This window comes from Canis lupus, chromosome 10 (assembly GCF_003254725.2).
Source record: "Canis lupus dingo isolate Sandy chromosome 10, ASM325472v2, whole genome shotgun sequence".
NCBI lineage: Eukaryota > Metazoa > Chordata > Mammalia > Carnivora > Canidae > Canis > Canis lupus.
This window is the reverse complement of record NC_064252.1, coordinates 17,127,816-17,146,434: the sequence shown is the minus strand read 5'-3', so window position 1 is coordinate 17,146,434 and position 18,619 is coordinate 17,127,816. Positions and strand designations below refer to the sequence as shown.

General features: G+C 39.8%; 1 pseudogene; it reads left to right on the top strand.

The window, feature by feature from the left end:
* Positions 1 to 702: 702 nt before the first annotated feature.
* LOC112674940 (olfactory receptor 4K14-like) lies at positions 703 to 1,755 on the top strand (annotated as a pseudogene).
* The last annotated feature ends 16,864 nt before the right edge of the window (positions 1,756 to 18,619 follow it).

Sequence of the window (18,619 nt, the reverse complement as noted above, 5' to 3'; positions counted from 1 at the left end):
TTGAAGCCACTCTAAAATCCTGTCATAAGTAGTCAGTTTATACACAGTAAACCTATAAATGATTGGATCGTTGGCTCTTTAATCGCAAACCCAACTGATTGAGATGATAAGAGCAGTAGTAAAATGTGGGAAAGGGGAGCTGTGTGAACCTTATGTTAATAGGTTTAGTTTCTTTTATACTTATTGCTTTATTAACTGATTTAAGTGAGATTGGTAAACTGTCAGTGTTACATAGACACGGTCTGAATAGTGAGCTTGTGAATGAACAAATGAATACGGAAAGAAGAGATAATTTCACGGCTACCAGGAGAAGTCTCAGAAACTGTCTGGATTGCCAAGATTTCAAAGAAAGCATTGTGGACATAACTGCATAATTCCATAAATCTGTTTAAAAAACATTGTTTCTTACACTTAAAATGGGTGAATTTTAGTGCATAGGTACATTTTATCTTAATAAAGTAGATTTAAAAAAGAACAAAAGGAAGATTCCAAGCAGCCTTAATATGAGAGAAAAGCAAATTCTCTGGCTGGGCTGGGCTTTAATCTTCTCTGTATTGCATTTTGAATTAACATCTTACAAATTAAAATTACATTCAGATAAAATTTAGGTCATCAATTTCATGTGCCTGATATTTGACAGGCCCCTTCATATCCACCTCCTTTCTTCATATGGATTCAGAACACAGCCTGAAACTGGAGATAATGAAGTTGCAGAATTATTCCTTGGTGTCAGAATTTGTGTTGTATGGACTCTGCATGTCATGACATCTCCAGCATTTATTCTTCATGTTTTTCTCTGGGATCTATGTGGCCAGTGTGCTGGGTAACCTCATCATGTGGTCACCGTAATTTCTGACTCACACTTGCACTCCTCTCCTATGTACTTCCTGCTAGGAAACCTATCTTTCTTAGACATATGGCTCGCCTCCTTTGCCACCCCCAAGATGCTCAGGGACTTTCTTAGTGACCGAAAGCTTATCTCCTTTGGAGGATGTATGGCTCAAATCTTCTTCTTGCACTTTATTGGCAGGGCTGAGATGGTACTTCTGGTTTCCATGGCCTATGACAGATACGTGGCTATATGTAAACCTCTGCATTATATGACCGTGATGAGACGGCAGACCTGCGTGGGGCTGGTGTTGGTCTCATGGGTCATTGGCTTTGTGCATTCCATCAGTCAAGTAGCCTTTACTGTGAATTTACCGTACTGTGGCCCCAATGAGGTGGACAGCTTCTTTTGTGACCTGCCTCCTGTAATCAAGCTTGCCTGCATGGACACCTACATCTTAGGTATCCTTATGATCTCAGATAGTGGATTACTCTCCATGAGCTGCTTTCTGCTCCTCTTGGTCTCTTACACTGTCATCCTCATCACTGTCTGACAGCGTACTGCTGGTGGCATATCCAAAGCACTCTCCACTTGCTGTGCACACATCATGGTTGTCACACTCTTCTTTGGGCCCTGCATTTTCATTGATGTGTGGCCTTTCAGCCGGTTCTCTGTGGACAAGCTCCTGTCTGTGTTTTACACCATTTTTACTCCACTCTTGAACCCCCTTATCTACACACTGAGAAATAAAGAGATGAAAATAGCTATGAAGAAACTGTGTAACCACCATGTGACTTCTCGTTGAATCCCAACTTTCCATAGGCCTACATGTTCTTACTCATTTAGGGGATATAATTTCTTTAATATGATTTGTGCAAAGATTTCACTCTGATGTTTTACTGATATAATTTGTATTGTGTTATATTGCAGAGAAATAGTTGTAGTTCACAACAAAAATCATGTATATACTTCTGTATAATTTTATGCTTTAAATAAAATTTTATGACATTATAATATCACTACCTGATATTGTATGGTTTATATTACATTATAATAATTATATTATTTTGGGGATCCCTGGGTGGCGCAGCAGTTTGGCATCTGCCTTTGGCCCAGGGCGTGATCCTGGAGACCCAGGATCGAATCCCACGTCGGGCTCCCGGTGCATGGAGCCTGCTTCTCCCTCTGCCTGTGTCTCTGCCTCTCTCTCTCTGTGGCTATCATAAATAAATAAAAATTAAAAAAATAATTATATTATTTTAATATAATTTTACTGGGTGATGGGCACTGAGGGGGCACTTGACAGGATGAGCATTGGCTGTTATGCTATATGTTGGCAAATAGAACTCCAATAAAAAATATACAAAATAAAATAAAAACAGTTGAAATAATTTTATATTATAAACATAATTTGTAAGTATAAAATGGCATTGTAATATAATATTAGTATACTTACATAGTAATTACAATATAATATAACTTCATTATGAACACACATACATGTACATACATACATTTAACTCCATACATTCCCTTCAGAATGCACTTGCAAATTATATTTCTTTCTTTGTTAAATCAGATTTCTCTTACTAGTATTTTGTGTAAAATATTAATAGGAAATGAATTTAATTTCCTAAATATAGTTCAATACAGCATGAGCTATTAGTTCATAGGCATTCAAGACATAAGACACTCAGCACAAGGAAGCTAGTTGAGAATAAAATGCCTTAGGAATCTCCTGGCATTGAAAGCCTGAGAGAAGGAAAAAGACACTATTTAAAGGTCTTATTGATTTAAAAAGTATACTTTTTCTTATAAATGTGTATTATGCTTAAACTCTTTAGTTAAAAAAATGAATGTATGCCAGTAAAATTCAATTACAGAAGTTCATTTTCTCACAGGAAAAAATCAGTATTTCTGGCTCAGTATTTCATGTTGTAAAATAAGCTACTGTGTTACTATTTAAAGTGACTGTGTGATGGGCACAGAGGGGGGCACTTGATGGGATGAGCACTGGGTGTTATGCTATATGTTGGTAAATTGAACTCCAATAAAAAAATTAAAAAATAAAGTGCATTGGTTTAGAAAATTAATAAATTTTTACCCACAGACTGTAAATAAACACTACATTTACACTGTCTTACTGAGTCAATTCTGTCCCTTGGGGAATCATCTATTCAGAAGTGTGCTTGAGTACCACAGATTCAGATCTCATGCTGAATTTTTAGATGTCTTTGGATCTCAAGAAGATAATCATAAGCAAGAGGTAACTTTTGTATTAGCTAAACTAATGGTTAAAGAGTTCAGTTTTCTTGTACTTCGATTCTGAAATGTCACACAAAAGGAGAGAATCAGGTAATGAGTAAATTACTTGAGTAACTGGATGAAACTGCCAATAATTTTAGACAATGTTTCCTTTTTTTAAAGACTTTATTTATTCATGAGAGACACACAGAGAGACAGAGACACAGGCAGAGGGAGAAGCATGTTCCCCACGGGAAGCCTGACATGTGACTTGATCCCAGGTCTCCAGGATCACATCCTGGGCTTAAGGCAACGCTAAACCACTGAGCAACCCAGGCCGCCCCTAGACAATGTTTGCAATAAGGAGACGCATGCTCCAGAGCACTTCTGGCTTCTCTTATGGCTGTAATGTCACACATTTTCACAAACACTAAAAGAACACAGATTGAAAACAGCTGCTTTAGGATAAATTTCTCAGGAGTCCTCTTGTTTGGCACTGTAATAATACTGTATTTTGATTTTATAAACTTTGGGCATAGTCAAATTCTATGATGAATTACACCCATCTATGCGAACATTTAAAGAGCTTAAAAGAGATATATGCTGTCTATGTGCACTGCAGCATTATGTATAATAGTCAAGATATAGAAGCAACCTAAGTGTCCAAATGCAGATGAATGGATGAAGAAGTGGTACCTATATTTATATTTTTTTATATATCTGTATATTACCTATATCATGGAATATTGGAATATTATGTGGGAAGGCACTTCTGTTGCCTCTGAAATTTTGAAATAACATCAAAAGAGACAGCATCAGGTGTCAGTGTTGAGCTATGGACGGAGTGGGCCCAGAAGCTGTCCTGGAACAGCACCGTCCACACCCTGCCAGCTGTGCTCATGTGCAGCGCTCAGTGCTTTGGGGGGTCCTGGGGTCCTGCGCAGGCGCGACAGGGAGCAGGGCCAGGTGCCCGGGCTGCCAGTGTTCCTTCAGAGTTCTATGCTTGCAGGTCGCCGGCATCCTCTGGCTGTGGAGGCTGGGGTGTCCAGAGGGCCTCGGGGTGGGATTCACTGTTGCTCAAACTGCTGGGGGGGTGCTGGCTTTGTGGAGCCTCAGGTGGGCGTGGGACCCCTCTAAGGGCAGCGAGGCCTGGGGGCAAGATCTGCTGCTGCTTAACACAAAGGGGTGGGGGTGGGGGCTGGCTGCGTGCATGGGATCTCAGGTGTGCATGGACCCCTCAAAGGGCACCGAGGACTTCCCATAGGCTCAGGGGTGCTGGCTGGCGGGGACTCCTCCAGGGGACCACCAGCTTCCCATTGAGGACTCCGAAGATGTCACGAGCCACTTGATGGGGACCCTGGATCTCCAACAGGTAGGTGACGCCAGGTCACGGAGAAGATCCGGATGGCGTCCTAGTTTGGGACCTCCTTGGGGGAGGTTGTGCCTCTCCTTGTGTCCTGTGCCTACAGGACATGTCCTTGAAGGGTCCCACTTAATGGGCCGACTGAAGGAGTGTCCTCTGGACAGGCTTCTGGTGGCGTCTTCTCTCCTCCAGCTGCGTAGTGGGGCATGTGTTGTGGTGATATTTCCCAGTACTTACAGATTGAGAATAGGTCGGTGGTGCACTTGACCTTCGTCCCAACCTTGGACAGCCACCTGTCAGGGATGTGGCGGTGATTTCGTAGTTGTGTGGCTCAGACAGCAGCTGTGGTCAGCCTGGTCCCAAAAATGATGGGGAAAATAAGTTATAAGTTGTCGTTGTTGCCTCAGTGAGGGGGTGATTATACTCTTACAGGTAGTCCTAATTAAAATGCCAAATTCGAGGGCTTCCAGAGAGTTCATTGAACAAGACTCAGAGAAGGGCCTAGTCTTTCAGTGTCTTCTATTTCAATTGAGGCGGCATTCTTTTGGGAGGAAACCACATCATAGCTACTTCAGATTCTGCAGTGGTTCCACAGTGCCTGTAATGTGGAAAAAATAGATTTCCTTTTAAATTATCGCTTTTCCATCTGTTTTGGATTAATTTCCTTAGTTTTATTGATGTAATTGACTTTGTAGACCTTAATACATAGCCATTTTATATCAAGATATGTCTAGTACTATTTATACATTTATTATTCAAGTAATAAATGTCAAACACCTGCTATAGTTCAGATTACATCAGCAGAACGAGGAGCAAACATAGAGTATTTAAGAACACATTCTTAGTTGAGTGGAATGAAAGCAAGGGAACGATCACAAAATATGCTGTCATGTGAGATCTATGATAGCGATAAACATGATATCTGAGTGCAGGAGAGGGAAACAATCCAGTCTTGTTGGTTAGGAAAAAGTTCCTTTCTTACATCAGTTTTTCTTTGATTTCTGAGGATTCTGTATTTTGTCCTGTTATTACACACACACACGCACAGCATGTTCAGCACAGAACCAGTCCTGTAGTAAATGCTGAAGTAGATGCTAGATCCCACAGGCATTTCCGACTGTTTAGAAGCATCCATGACTCTTATCTGCAGTCTCTTCTCACCATTCCATCTTGCTTTGGTCAGATTCATGAAAATGGATGTGGACCCTTGCACTATTTCACCTTAGGTGCAGAAATCTCTAGTTGTCTAGATTGAAGGAGTATGCCTGCCTGATTTGTTAGTGAAACTTGAGTTACCAAAGTCACCAATTTTCCCCAAATTGTGGGGTTTTGTAGGGAATTTGTCAGTCAGTGTACAGGCAATGCAGCTATAGATTTTAAGTGGAGGAACTTCTTTGAATTTTGAGGAAGCCTTTTATGAAACACATTTTCCTGTTTTTGAAATAAGATAAAATCCAAAATACTTTGTTTTCCTAAGTGTAATTTGAAGACCGCCCACGTTAAAATCACCTGCAATGCTTTATGAATGCAAATAATCTGGGTCCTTCATCGCCCTGCTGAATTAGTATTCTGGGACAAAATCCCAGAAATGTGCTTTTTACACCAAGATGCTTCAGATAATTCTAATTCACAATCATGACTGAAAAACGACCGGATAATTGTTGGCATCATCCATCTGCAGGGGTAGCTGCTTTAAGGGTCGGTTAGAAGGATTTGCTTATGTGAGAAGTCTCTATTAATGGACCAGAATATAGTCTCAGAAAAATGTGACTAGGACATATTGATTCAAAATTTGTGATCTCATAAAATGTGTTGTTTATGGACAGATGAGTCTATCACTGAGAAGGTGCTGTGAAGTTGAGGCATCCTAAACATTTCTTCTCTCCCTGCAGTCATGAAGGGATCAGCTCTTTCCTCTTTCAATTCTCTGTGAGATATCGTTAACTGCCTTAAAAACTTTGAAAAACAAAATGGCAAGCTTGGTTTTGCCACTTAGCAATTCAAACCACGCTGGAATCCAGAAAGCCCAGATTTCAGAGGGGCAATATTTAGAGAGCTATATCTCCTATAGTCACTGTATAATCACTATCTGGTCTCAGGAGTGTTTTTCTTTCATGTCAATATTTAAACAGCTTTTAAATCAAATGATTTTGTATAAAGAATTCTTCAATGTAAGTAATTTCTAAATGTTAAATTCTCAAAGGGGAGCCTCCAAATGTAAAGATTTCCATTGGAAGTAAAATTCCATTCCTATACATGGGGAAATATTTTTTTTCATTTCTCTCTCTTTCTCCTTGATCTCAGATGCAGTTTGAAGATGAAAAGATTAGGGAGACTTTCACAGAAATAAATATATGTCCAATCATTGTATCTCCTTGTATTGCCTCCTTCATCCATTCGGAGGACCCAGATGATCTTGATGAAGGAAGTGACTCTTGCAGTTTTATGGTTCTGCTTAAGAAACACATTCACCACGGTTCATTTCTTTAAATTAATTACCAGAGTTCTATTTGTATTTAAAGCTATTTAATGTCTAATTCCACCCTCAGCCTGTAAACCTCCTGAAGTCAGGATCACTGTTTTACCTCAGAACTTGACATAGCTCTAGGCAAATGGTAGATACTCATTAGGAATATTAGTTGTGCTCATTAAGTATATTAGCTGAATGGATAAGTCAACGCATTATATTTTTTAAAAAAACATCTTATGGCTGTTACTGGATATTTCTTCTTAATGCCAGAGTTAAGGAAAGCTCAAATCTGTGTTTTTAAATGATAATTTTTGTTAAATTCTTGATTTATTATTATGGTTTTGGTATTTTAGGTTTTCACCAGGCAAAGCCAATGTATGAATCAAATTATTCTGATGTGTTTTGGTTTATATCCTTGGCACTTTCTACCTATAGACCAGCACTGAATTTTCTCCTTGCCTTTTCTTCAGTGTTTTATGTAACAGTTATCCTGGGAAACCTCCTTGTTGTGTTTAGAGTGATGTTTACCCTTACTTACATTCCACTATGTACTTCCTTTTAGCAAATCTCTCATTCATTGACTTGTGTCTTTCCACCTTAATGATTCCTAAGAAGATTCATGACCTGCACTCAGGGCACAAAACCATATCCTTCCAGAGATGTGTCATCCATTTATTTGTATTTCATGTCCTGGGTGGATCTGAGATGGTGCTGCTCATTGCCATCTTGGATGGTCTTGGATCGCTATGTGGCCATATGTAAGCCTCTCCACTATCTGACTATCATGAGCCCGCAGATGTGAATTTTGCTTCTGTCTGGTGCTTGGGCTGTTGGCCTCATTCATTCAGTGGCCCAGTTAGCTTTCGTTGTCCACTTGACTTTTTGTGGTCCTAATGAGATAGACAGCTTTTGCTTTGAAACTTCCTTGGTTCATCAAACGTGTCTGCGCAGACCCTTACAGGATGGAATTCATGGTGACTGCCAACAGCAGGTTCATTTCCATGGGCGCCTTCTTCTCATTGCTTATCTCCTAAGTTTTCATCCTGGTCACTCTCTGGAAACGTTCCTCAGGTGGTTTGTCTAAGGCCTTTTCTACTCTGTCAGTGCACATTAAAGAAGCTGTGGTCTATGTATACAATGGAATATTACTCAACCATCAGAAATGGCGAATACCCACCATCTGTCTGGACGTAAATGGAACTGGAAGGTATTATGCTGAGTGAAGTAAGTCAATCAGAGAAGGACAAACATTATATGGTTTCATTCATATGGGGAATATAAGAAATAGTAAAAGGGAATAAAGAGGAAAGGAGAGAAAATGAGTGGGAAGTATCAGTGGGGGTGACAGAACATGAGAGACTCTTAATTCTGGGAAAGGAACGAGGGGTGGTGGAACGTGAGGTGGGCAGGGGGACGGGGTGACTGGGTGATGGGCACTGAGGGGGGCACTTGATGGGATGAGCACTGGGTGTTATGCTGTATGGTGGCAAATCAAAATCCAATAATAAATAAATAAATAAATAAATACATACATACATACATAAATATTTGTTGAGTTAAGAGAATGGAATTTTAGGGATCATTAGTGATTTCATTATGAACTGAAAAATACTGTCAACATAGGTTAGATTTTTTAAATTATTGAAGTATCATTAACATACAGTGTTATGTTAGTTTCAAGTTTAAAATATAATTCTACAATTCTGTGCATTAGGCAGTGCTCATTATGAGATAAGTACTCTTAATCCCCTTTGTCGATATCACCCATCCCCCACCCATCTTCCCTCTGGCAACCAACCTATTTGTTTTTTGCATTTAAGAGCCTGTTTTTTTATATTATATATTTATATTATATATTTTTTATATATAAATTTATTTTTTATTGGTGTTCAATTTGCCAACATACACCCATTTTTCCCATTTTCCCCATTCTCCTCCTCCCTCTGGCAGCTATGTTTATTCCCTGTATTTATGGCTATGTTGCTGCCTTTTATTTGGAAATATTTTTCATGAAGCATCCATTCAAATTGTTTCCTCAGTTGTTAGATGGATCGTGTGCATTATTTTTATTGACATTATACAAAAAGTTGTATAATAAAATCTTTAGCTGAATAGATATTTGCAATGGTCTAATCCTTCTGATGACTCACCTTTTCACTTTCTTACTGGTGTATTTTAGTAAACAGAAGTTCTTTAATGATGTCGTTTTTTAAACATATGGTTAAAGACATTTCTATTTTAATAAATCATCTCTATAAGTCATGAGAATATTCTCCTGTAAACTAGATACTTAAATATTTTGGCTTTCACATTTAGGGATAGTATCTGTTTTATTTTATTTTATTTTATTTTATTTTATTTTATTTTATTTTATTTATTATTTTATTTTACTTTATTTTTTATTTCTTTTATAAATTTATTTTTTATTGGTGTTCAATTTGCCAACATATAGAATAACATCTAGTGCTCATCCCATCAAGTACCCCCCTCAGTGCCTGTCACCCAGTCACCACCACCCCTAGTTCGTTTCCCAGAGTTAGGAGTCTCTCATGTTCCGATAGTATCTATTTTAAATTAAATTTTGTACGTGATGTGAGGTAGTTTTATTTTCTTTATGGATGCTCAATTGACCTAAAAACGTATTAAAAAGACCATTAATTTCCCATTGGGTTGCAAAGGAGACTATCTGTAGATATCATGACTGTGTAAGTTTGGGCCTGCATTTCAATCTGCTGTGTTAGATTTCTGTTATTTTGCTGATAAGTACTGTCCTAATCACGTTAGGCTTTATATTAAATCTCAATATCTTATACTGTACATTTTACTCCATTCCATAATGCTTTGTATTTTTTAGGCTCTATGTGTTTTCACCTACAGCTTAGAACCAATATCTCAATTTCTTTAACCATACTTTTAAAATTTTTTCTAGATTAGTTGTAGCAACTTTGGTAAATTCACATAGAATAGATATTACATTGAATCTGTAGTTCACTGTTATAGTGTGGAAATCTTAACATTACTTCCAATCCATGAATGCAGGATGTATTTACATTTATTTGTGTCTATAATTTCGTTAATCAATTGTACAGTTTTCACTGTACAAGTCTTTCACCTCCTTGGTTAGATTTATCCATAAGTATTTTTTTACATAAGTATTTTTTGATGCAATTGCAAATGAAATTGATTTCTTAATTTCCTTTTTGGGAAGATGGCGGAAGAGCAGGGTTCCCAAGTCACCTGTCCCCATCAAATTACCTAGATAACCTTCAAGTCACCCTGAAAATCTACGGATTCGGCCGGAGATTTAAAGAGAGAACAGGTGGAATGCTACAGTGAGAAGAGTTCACACTTCTATCAAGGTAGGAAGACGGGGGGAAAAAAGAAATAAAGAAAAGGCATCCAAGGGGAGGGGGGCCGTGAGGAGCCAGGCTAAGGCTGGGGCGAGTGCCCCCAGGACAGGAAAGCACCATCCAGGAGAAACAGGACCTTCACCAATCTTCCCGGACAGAAAGGGGCTCGCAGGGAGTTAGAGCAAGACCCCAGGAGGGCGGGGATGCCCTCAGGCTCCCTGGGACACTAACAGGACCTGCACGCCAAGGAGAGTGCACTGAGCTCCCTAAGGGCTGCAGCGGCACACGCATTGACCCGGGAGCAGCTCGGAGGGACTCGGGCGGCGGCCCTGCCCGGAGGAGGCTGCCTGGCTGGGAGCGCGAATCCAACAGCGCAGGCCTGGGAACACTGGGCGCCCGGACACAGCCCACGATCTGGCCTCCCCCCCGCCCCCGGGACAAGTAGAGGCCAGGAGGGCCCAGGACAGCAAAGAGGCTCCTACCAAAAGCTGAGCAGATCAGTGGCCCCACCCCCGGAGCCTCCAAGCCCCTGCAGACAGAGAGCTCCATAGTTACTGAGGGGGCTGAAGCCAGGGCTCCAGAGCTGGCCGCCACCACTGTGGTTGTTCCTCCAGGGGCCTCACCGGGTAAACAACCCCAACTGAGCCCTGCACCAGGCAGGGAGCAGAGCAGCTCCCCCAAGTGCTAACACCTGAAAATGAGCACAACAGGCCCCTCCCCCAGAAGACCAGCTAAATGGACAAGTTCCAGGGGAAGTCAAGGGACTTAAAGTAGACAGAATCAGAAGATACACCCACGTGTTGGTTTTTTTTGCTTTTTGATTTCTGTTTGCTTACCCCACCCTATTTTTTCCGTTTTTTTCTTTCACTTTTTTCTTCTCTTTTTTCTTTTCTTCTTCCATTTTTCTTTTCTTTTTCACTTTCTTTCCTTCTTTCTCTCCTCTCTTTTTCTCCTTTTCCCAATACTTGTTTTTGGACACTCTGCACTGAGCAAAATGACTAGAAGCAAATTCCAACCTCACCTCAAAAGAAAGAATCAGAAACAGTCCTCTCTCTCACAGAGTTACAAAATATGGATTACAATTCCATGTCAGAAATTCAGAAGCACTATTATAAAGTTACTGGGGGCTCTAGAAAAAAGCATAAAGGACTCAAGAGACTTCATGACTGCAGAATTTAGATCTAATCAGGCAGAAATTAAAAATCAATTGAATGAGATGCAATCCAAACTAGAAGTCCTAATGACGAGGGTTAACGAGGTAGAAGAATGAGTGAGTGACATAGAAGACAAGTTGATGGCAAAGAGGGAAACTGAGGAAAAAAGAGACAAACGATTACAAGACCATGAGGATAGATTAAGGGAAATAAACGACAGCCTGAGGAAGAAAAACCTACATTTAATTGGGGTTCCCGAGGGCGACGAAAGAGACAGAGGGCCAGAATATGTATTTGAACAAATCATACCTGAAAACTTTCCTAATCTGGGAAGGGAAACAGGCATTCAGATCCAGGAAATAGAGAGACCCCCCCCCTAAAATCAATGAAAACCGTTCAACACCTTGACATTTAATAGTGAAGCTTGCAAATTCTAAAGATAAAGAGAAGATCCTTAAAGAAGCAAGAGACAAGAAATCCTTGACTTTTATGGGGAGGAGTATTAGGGTAACAGCAGACCTCTCCACAGAGACCTGGCAGGCCAGAAAGGGCTGGCAGGATATATTAAAGGTCCTAAATAAGAAGAAAATGCAGCCAAGAATACATTATCCAGCAAGGCTCTCATTCAGAATGGAAGGAGAGATAAAGAGCTTCCAAGACAGGCAGGAACTGAAAGAATATGTGACTTCCAAACCTGCTCTGCAAGAAATTTTAAGTGGAAGAGATCAACAGAACCAGGAGTTGGTTCTTTGAAAGAATTAATAATATAGATAAACCATTAGCCAACCTTAATAAAAAGAAGAGAGAGGAGACTCAAATTAATAAAATCATGGAAGAGAAAGGAGAGATCACTACAAACACCAAGGAAATACAAACAATTTTAAAAACATATTATGAACAGCTATACGCCAATAAATTAGGCAATCTAGAGGAAACGGACGCATTCCTGGAAAGCCACAAACTACCAAAACTGGAACAGGAAGAAATAGAACACCTGAACAGGCCAATAACCAGGGAGGAAATTGAAGCAGTCATCAAAAACCTCCCAAGACACAAGAGTCCAGGGCCAGATGGCTTCACAGGGGAATTCTATCAAACGTTTAAGGAAGAAACCATACCTATTCTACTAAAGCTGTTTGGAAAGATAGAAAGAGATGGAGTACTTCCAAATTCGTTCTATGAGGCCAGCATCACCTTAATTCCAAAACCAGACAAAGACCCCACCAAAAAGGAGAATTACAGACCAATATCCCTGATGAACATGGATACAAAAATTCTCAACAAGATACTAGCCAATAGGATTCAACAATACATTAAGAAAATTATTCACCACGACCAAGTGGGATTTATCCCTGGGACACAAGGCTGGTTCAACACCCGTAAAACAATCAATGTGATTCATCATATCAGCAAGAGAAAAACCAAGAACCATATGATCCTCTGATTAGATGCAGAGAAAGCATTTGAAAAAATACAACATCCAATCCTGATCAAAACTCTTCAGAGTGTAGGGATAGAGGGAACTTTCCTCGACATCTTAAAAGTCATCTACGAAAAGCCTACTGCAAATATCATTCTCAATGGGGAAGCACTGGGAACCTTTCCCCTAAGATCAGGAACAAGACAGGGATGTCCACTCTCACCACTGCTATTCAACATAGTACCGAAAGTCCTAGCCTCAGCAATCAGACAACAAAAAGACATTAAAGGCATTCAAATTGGCAAAGAAAAAGTCAATCTCTCCCTCTTTGCTGATGACATGATACTCTACATAGAAAACCCAAAAGCCTCCACCCCAAGATTGCTAGAACTCATACAGCAATTTGGTAGCATGGCTGGATAAAAATCAATGCCCAGAAATCAATGGCATTTCTATACACTAACAATGAGACTGAAGAAAGAGAAATTAAGGAGTCATTCCCATTTAAATTTGCACCCAAAAGCATAAGATACCTAGGAATAAACCTCACCAAAGAGGTAAAGGATCTATACCCTCAAAACTATAGAACACTTCTGAAAGAAATTGAGAAAGACACAAAGAGATGGAAAAATAATCTATGCTCATGGATTGACAGAATTAATATTGTGAAAATGTCAATGTTACCCAGGGCAATTTTCACGTTTATTGCAATCCCTATCAAAATACCATAGACTTTCTTCAGAGAGTTAGAACAAATTATTTTAAGATTTGTGTGGAATCAGAAAAGATCCCGAATAGCCAGGGGAATTTTAAAAAAGAAAACCATATCTGGGAGCATCACAATGCCAGATTTCAGGTTGTACTACAAAGCTGTGGTCATGAAGACAGTGTGGTACTGGAAGAAAAACAGACACATAGATCAATGGAACAGAATAGAGAACCCAGAAGTGGACCCTGAACTTTATGGCCAACTAATATTCGATAAAGGAGGAAAGACTATCCATTGGAAGAAAGACAGTCTCTTCAATAAATGGTGCTGGGAAAATTGGACATCCACATGTAGAAGAATGAAACTAGACCACTCTCTTTCACCATACACAAAGATAAACTCAAAATGGATGAAAGATCTAAATGTGAGACAAGATTCCATCCAAATCCTAGAGAAGAACACAGGCAACACCCTTTTTGAACTCGGCCACAGTAACTTCTTGCAAGATACATCCACGAAGGCAAAAGAAACAAAAGCAAAAATGAACTATTGGGACTTCATCAAGATAAGAAGCTTTTGCACAGCAAAGGATACAGTCAACAAAACTAAAAGACAACCTACAGAATGGGGGAAGATATTTGCAAATGACGTATCAGATAAAGGGCTAGTTTCCAAGATCTATAAAGAACTTCTTAAACTCAACAGCAAAGAAACAAACAATCCAATCATCAAATGGCCAAAAGACATGAGGAGAAATCTCACAGAGGAAGACATAGACATGACCAACATGCACATGAGAAAATGCTCTGCATCACTTGCCATCAGGGAAATACAAATCAAAACCACAATGAGATACCACCTCACACCAGTGAGAATTTGAAAAACTAACAAGGCAGGAAACCACAAATGTTGGAGAGGATGCAGAGAAAAGGGAACCATCTTACACTGTTGGTGGGAATGTGAACTGGTGCAGCCACTCTGGAAAACTGTGTGGAGGTTCCTCAAGGAATTAAAAATAGACCTGCCCTACGACCCAGTAATTGCACTGTTGGGGATTTACCTCAAAGATTCAGATGGAATGAAACGCCGGGACACCTGTACCTCAATGTTTCTAGCTGCAATGTCCACAATAGCCAAACTGTGGAAGGAGCCTCGGTGTCCATTGAAAGATGAATGGATAAAGAAGATGTGGTATATGTATACAATGGACTATTACTCAGCCATTAGAAACGACAAATACTCACCATTTGCTTCGACACAGATGGAATGGAGGGTATTATGCTTAGTGAAGTAAGTCAATCGGAGAAGGACAGTTTATGTTCTCATTCATTTGGGGAATATAAATAATAGTGAAAAGGAATATAAGGGAAGGTTGAAGAAATGTGTGGGAAATATCAGAAAGGGAGACAGAACATAAAGACTCCTAACTCTGGGAAACGAACTAGGGGTGGTGGAATGGGAGGAGGGCGGGGATGGGGGTGGGTGGGTGACGGGCACTGAGGGGGACATTTGACGGGATGAGCACTGGGTGTTATTCTGTATGTTGGTAAATTGAACACCAATAAAAATTTTTTTATTATAAAAAAATTAGAAGTGAATCACAACAAGGACTTCAAACATGTGGAGCTAGGACCATCCTGCTAAATGATGAAAGGGTCAACCAGGAAATTAAGGAAGAATTAAAAAGATTCATGGAAACTAATGAGAATGTAGATACAACCGTTCAAAATCTTTGGGATGCAGCAAAAGCAGTCCTGAGGGGGAAATACATTGCAATACAAGCATCCATTCAAAAACTGGAAAGAACTCAAATACAAAAGCTATCCTTACACATAAAGGAGCTAGAGAAAAAAACAGTAAATAGATCCTACACCCAGCAGAAGAAAAGAGTTAATAAAGATTTGAGCAGTGAACATAAAGACTCCTAACTCTGGGAAACGAACTAGTGGTGGTGGAAGGGATGGAGGGCGGGGGTGTGGGGGTGTGTGGGTGACGGGCACTGAGGGGGACATGTGACGGGATGTGCACTGGGTGTGATTCTGTATTTTGGTAAATTGAGCACCAATAAAAAATTATTTTATTAAAAAAAAAAAGATTTGAGCAGAACTCAATGAAATCGAGACCAGAAGAACTGTGGAACAGCTCAACAAAACCAGGAGTTGGTTCTTTGAAAGAATTAATAAGGTAGATAAACCATTAGCCAGATTATTAAAAAGAGGAGAGAGAAGACTTAAATTAATAAAATCATGAATGAGAAAGGAGCGATCACTACCAATACCAAGGAAGTACAAACAATTATAAAAACATATTATGAACAGCTATACGCCAATAAATTAGGCAATCTAGAGGAAATGGACATATTTCTGGAAAGCCACCAACTACCAAAACTGGAAAAGGAAGAAATAAAAAACCTGAACAGGTCAATAACAGGGAGGAAATTGAAGCAGTCATCCAGAACCTCCCAAGACACAAGAGTCCAGGGCCAGATGGCTTCCCAGGCGAATTCTATCAAACGTTAAAAGAGGAAACTATATCTATTCTACTAAAGCTGTTTGGAAAGATAGAAAGAGATGGGGTACTTCCAAATTCGTTCTATGAGGCCAGCATCACCTTAATTTCAAAAACCAGACAAAGACCACACCAAAAATGAGAATTACAGACCAATATCCCTGATGAACATGGATGCAAAATTCTCAACAAGATACTAGCCAATAGGATTCAACAATACATTAAGAAAATTATTCACCATGACCAAGTAGGATGTATTCCTGGGAGACAAGGCTGGTTCAGCACTCATAAAACTATCAATGTGATTCATCATATCAGCAAGAGAAATACCAAACTTTATGATCCTCTCATTAGATGCAGAGAAAGCTTTTTGAAAAAATACAGCATCCATTCCGATCAAAACTCTTCAGAGTGTAAGGAGAGAGAGAACATTCCTCAACATCTTAAAAGCCATCTACGAAAAGCCCACAGCAAATATCATTCTCAATGGGGATGCACTGGGAACCTTTCCCCTAAGATCAGGAACAAGAAAGGGGTGTCCTCTCTCACCACTGCTATTCAGCATAGTACTGGAAGTCCTAGCTTCAGCAATCAGACAACAAAAAGACATTAATGCATTCAAATTGGCAAAGAAGAACTCAAACTCTCTCTCTTTGTCCATGACATGATAAACTACATAAGAAACCCAAAAGCCTCCACCCCGAGATTGCTAGAACTCATACAACAATTTGGCAGCATGGCAGGATACAAAATCAATGTCCAGAAGTTAGCTGCATTGCTATACACTAACGATGAGACTGAAGAAAGAGAAATTAAGGAGTCCATCTCATTTACAATTGCACCCAAAAGTATAAGATACCTAGGAATAAACCTAATGAAAGAGGTAAAGGATCTATACCCTAAAAACTATAGAACACTTCTGAGAGAAATTGAGGCAGACACAAAGAGATGGAAAAATATTCCATGCTCATGGATTGGCAGAATTAATATTGTGAAATGTCAGTGTTACCCTGGGCAATTTACACATTTAATGCAATCCCTATCAAAACACCATGGACTTTCTTCAGAGAGTTAGAACAAATTATTTTAAGATTTGTGTGGAATCAGAAAAGACCCCGAATAGCCAGGGGAATTTTAGAAAAGAAATCCATATCTCGGGGCATCACAATGGCAGATTTTAGGTTGTACTACAAAGCTGTGGTCATGAAGACAGTGTGGTACTGGAAGAACAACAGACACATAGATCAATGGAACAGAATAGAGAGTACAAAAGTGGACCCTCAACTTAACGGTCAACTAATATTCGATAAAGGAGGAAAGAGTATCCACTTGTAGAAAGACAGTCTCTTCAATAAATGGTGCTGGGAAAATTGGACATCCACATGCAGAAGAATGAAACTAGACCATTCTCTTTCACCATACACAAAGATAAACCCAAAATGGATGAAAGATCTAACTGTGAGACAAGATTCCATCAAAATCCTAGAGGAGAACACAGGCAACACCCTTTTTGAACTTGGCCACAGTAACTTCTTGCAAGATACATCCACGAAGGCAAAAGAAACAAAAGCAAAAATGAACTATTGAGACTTCATCAAGATAAGAAGCTTTTGCACAGCAAAGGATACAGTCAACAAAACTAAAAGGCAACCTACAGAATGGGAGAAGATATTTGCAAATGATGTATCAGATAAAGGGCTAGTTTCCAAGATCTATAAAGAACTTCTTAAACTCAACAGCAAAGAAACAAACAATCCAATCATCAAATGGGCAAAAGACATGAACAGAAATCTCACAGAGGAAGACATAGACATGGCCAACACGCACATGGAAAATTCTCTGCATCAGTTGTCATCAGGGAAATACAAATCAAAACCACAATGAGATACCACCTCCCACTAGTGAGAATGGGGAAAAATAACAAGGCAGGAAACCACAAACATTCGAGAGGATGCAGAGAAAAGGGAACCCTCTTACACTGTTGGTGGGAATGTGAACTGGTGCAGCCACTCTGGAAAACTGTGTGGAGGTTCCTCAAAGAGTTAAAAATAGACCTGCCCTATGACCCAGCATTTGCACTGTTGGGGATTTACCCCAAATATACAAATGCAATGAGACGTCGGGACTCCTGCACCCCGATGTTTCTAGCAGCAATGTCCACAATAGCCAAACTGTGGAAGGAGCCTCGGTGTCCATTGAAAAATGAATGGATAAAAAAGATGTGGTTTATATATACAATGGAATATTACTCACCCATTAAAAATGACAAATACCCACCATTTGCTTCAACGTGGATGGAACTGGAGGGTATATGCTGAGTGAAATAAGTCAATCGGAGAAGGGCAAACATTATATGTTCTAATTCATTTGGGGAATATAAATAATAGTGAAAGGGTTTGATGGGAAGGTTGAAGAAATGGGTAGGAAATATCAGAAAGGGAGACAGAACATAAAGACTCCTAACTCTGGGAAATGAACTAGGGGTGGTGGAAGATGAGGGGGCCGGTTTGGTGGTGAATGGGTGTCGGGCACTGAGTGGGTTACTTGCCGGAATGAGCTCTGGGTGTTATTC